The following is a 3,964-nucleotide window of genomic DNA, read 5'->3' as shown; positions in this document are numbered from 1 at the left end:
AGTACAATATTGTATAGCTAATAATTCAACTGTAAACCTAAAAATTTACAGCCAATTTTGAAAGAGATGCATCTTAGCTCTGGAAATTGTTATTGAATATGTCAATGCTGTTGTAATGAAGTGCTTCTTCTAAGTATGTGGTTATTAAATAAATAATCTTTAAAAAAGAAAGAAAAAAATTAAGTGATTGTGTTTATGTTCAAAAGTTTTCAAGGTGCCAGAGAGATGTCTCAGTAGATAGCAAGAGTGCATAAGAACCTGAGTTCAGATCCCTAGCACCTACAAAAAGCCAGACACCATATCAAGCCTCTGTAATCTCTGTAGATAGAGTCAGCTAGCCTGGTATACACAGTGGTGAGCAACAAAAGACTCTATCTCAAATAAGATGAAACGTGAGGACCAACTCCAACCCAATGTTGTCCTTTGCCACTCATGCCTACACTCAGACACAAACACACATATATCGTATACACACACACACACACACACACACACACACACACAGAGATACAAAGATTTAAAACTTTTTTCAAAATATGTATGTACAGATAAAACAAACTATAGTTAGGGAATCCCTGTATAACAAACATATAAATGTTGGGGACCCCTGCTGTTTAGGGTAGCAGTCTCCCCATGTCCAGATAGCCACAAGCTGGCTCGGCACAAATGGGGAGACTCCTCTTCTCAGCGGGGCGCCTTCTGCTCTCCTCCCTGACTTACTTTTGAAGTGCCCGTCACAAGATACATGTCCTCTGGCACAGGAGCTACCAGGTTTTAATCAGGTGTTGTGTGATAGCCTGATAGAAGCCCATCTCCCTATGTAAATGAAGCATTCCAGGAGTACCTATCAGCTAAGGCTTCTTCTACTGTCTCCACACTATAAATAGTCCTAGTTTTACCCCAATAAAGCTGGAGCTGGAGCTGAATCACTGAGATCTGAGCTGAGTCACTTGTCTGAAGCTGTAACACTAAATCCTGTGATCCAGTCTCCCGGGGGGTGGGGGGGGTGCTATCCTTCCGTCATCGACTCACGAAGACCCTGCTTTCGCCGTTTCTCACACCTCCCCTCGTGACCTGGTGGCCAACAGGTCTCGAACTTAGAGGGAGAGTGCATGGTGGAAATTGAAACGGAACCGACCGGGCAGCTGACAGCGGTCCTAGAGCCGCCAGCTCCGGTAGCAGAGACCCATGGCGACACGGTGCGGGACCCACCGTACCCCAGGTGCACACAGGAGACCTGCGCCACACCCAGCAGCTGGTGCCCCGAGATCCCCGCACACCCATATCTGGCGCCCAACGTGGGGCCTCTGAACCTCGTGCCAGCCAGCAGCTGGTACCCTCGGAAACGCAGAATTCGTGAGTACCTCTCCCACCAGGAGAGAAGCAAATCTTTTTTTCTTTCTTTCATCTCCCATCAGGAGACTAAAAAGACAGCTGTACCCCCAAGCCTCCCCACTCGTGGGCCCTGGCAAATCTCTCTTTCATCTCCCATCAGGAGAATAAAAAAATAGCTGCGCCCCCAAGCCACCCCACTAGTGGGGCCTGGCCATTTTCTCTTTTCTCTTTTCCTCCTTCTAAAATTAAAACTTCCCTAATCGCTTTTGCCCCCCAAGGGCATTCAAGCCGCAGCTAAAACCAGTTAAGTGAGAATTTAAATTAACTAGCCCCCTCGGAGCACCTGGGAGTTCAAGGTGGCTCATGGCCAGAACAAAAGATTTAAAAGTGACATTTTCTTTTCTTTTTTTTTCCTGCAGTTTAAAGGCTTGTACCTGTCAGGGCATTCCACCCCCTAGTGTCAGACTGCTGCAAAAACATCTTCCTTTTATAATGGGAAATTCAACATCACGCCAGAAAAAACTCCAAATTCGTTCCCTTAGAGCCTTACTTAAATCAAGAGGGCTTAAGATCTCCCAAAAAGAAAGCTTAAAATTTTGGAATGAGGTGTATCAATTCGCACCCTGGATCCTATCAGCAGACATATCTGATCCAGAGGTCTGGAACTTTCTTGCGCATCTGGCTCGTAAAAAAAAATCCAAGAAAGACATAATTTTTCCCTTTCCTTTTTCCCGATAATGACAGCCATCCAACAATGCTTAAAAAACCCACCTAAGATTGAGGAAAGCTTACAAGCACCAGAAAATAATAAAAGAGAGGTATTAAGTGATAAAATAAAAAAACGCTGCAGACTGCCCAGTAGCAGATTCAACAACCCAAAAAATAAAATTTGACCAAGTCAGACAAAACCCATCCATCAACAAAATTAACTCTTACCCCCTCTTGCTGATTTAACAAGCCCAGATATTAACGCCCAGACTTCAAAAGCTCCCAAAGATCCTCAGATAAATCCCCCTCCCCCTTCACCCTGGCTGCCGGGAAAGAACCTGATTCTCTCTTTATCCCCTTCCCGTTGTCGGATGTTCAATGGCTCTTAAAACATCATTTCTCTTTTTCAATTAGCTTAATAGGCTTCCTGGGACAGATTGATAATCACTATCCCAAAGATAAATGGATGTCAGTTATTCCAGTATTTTGCTGGCTCCCACCTTGGCTCTTCTGCCACAAACCCATAAAAAATACTACAACAGCCTTTACACATGGGGGAAAAAAGGGGGCGGCATTGGTCATATATGACTCCCCTAATGACCTCCCTATGATATATTTTCAACCCCTATCTGATAAATCTCCACAATTTAAAGAGCTCTTTGCCATCCATATGGCTCTTGATAAGATTGATAAACCCTTCAACCTTTATTCTGACAGCATTTATGGTGTTAATTTGCTCCCATGGCTAGGTCGTTCCTTTGTCAAAATAAATGGCAACCCGATCTCTCCCCTGCTAATTGAAATTTCCACACTGTTACAAAAACGGGTGGCTCCATTATTTGTCCAGCATATCAGGTCCCACTCCTCTCTCCCAGGACCTCTTACTAAAGGAAATGCCATAGCAGATGAAGTAGCCACCGCTGGAACTTTCCCTGCCAGCATAACAAGTGCCCAAAACCTCCACCATGCCACCCATCACACTGACACCCCGTACAACCCACAGGGGCAAGCCATTGTAGAAAAGTCACATAAAACCTTAAAAGACCAATTAAAAAAACAGACTCAAACAGTATATTCTCCCAATATTCAATTAACATTAGCCTTGTTTACCCTTAATGTACTTAATGTATATAGAGGGGCTCCTCCCATCACCCGACACTGGGCTCAGACACACCCAGTACCACCCATTATGGTTAGATGGAGGGACCCCTTTGATGGACTCTGGAAAAGACTAGATCCATTGCTAACTACAGGGAGAAGATTTGCTTGTGTTTTCCCACAGGATCAACCAAAGAAAAAAAAAAGAGGTGGAGACGACACCCCAAAGCCCCCCTAGAGCTTCCTTCTCTGTCATCCTCATGGCTGTCTTTACCCTGCTTAACACCAACGCTTCAGCCAGCCCCCACTCTCCCTAATAGCATGTTCTAGAAATTTTATTTTTCAAGGAAAGGATCAGATTCATGGGACAATTGCTGGAATATTGGAGCAATAGCAGAATTTTGCTCAGGTGCATTTTCTAGGTACCCCACAGCTAACTTTCATGTCTCTCAACAGCCTGAACCTGCAGCCAAGTCTGTGCTAACTCATCATAATATTATTCTACAGGAAAGACAAACAGAGGACCAGATAAGATCAACTATGTCCTGGAACAAGTCTAACTTTCTTCCCTTCACCACCTACCCCAATGTCTAACTGCTTTTTTTTTAACAGAAAGAGATTTCACTGACTCTCATCTAGTGGATTTCTACTAATTCAAACAACTGGCTAACTATTCAACTTGCATTTTCAGCGAGCAAACCTACTCATTACAAATGCCTCACTAACTACTCTCTCCAGTACAGCATGCATCGCCCCTCCTCTTTTCATATGGTGCAAAGGAAAAGCCCAAAACTGTGTTAATCTCTCTTTGTCCACCTTTTGT

The sequence above is a fragment of the Nannospalax galili genome, unplaced genomic scaffold (genome assembly GCF_000622305.1).
Source record: "Nannospalax galili isolate Female #2095 unplaced genomic scaffold, S.galili_v1.0 scaffold653, whole genome shotgun sequence".
Classification (NCBI taxonomy): domain Eukaryota; kingdom Metazoa; phylum Chordata; class Mammalia; order Rodentia; family Spalacidae; genus Nannospalax; species Nannospalax galili.
The sequence above is the reverse complement of the archived record's forward strand: the minus strand, read 5'-3'. Positions refer to the sequence as shown.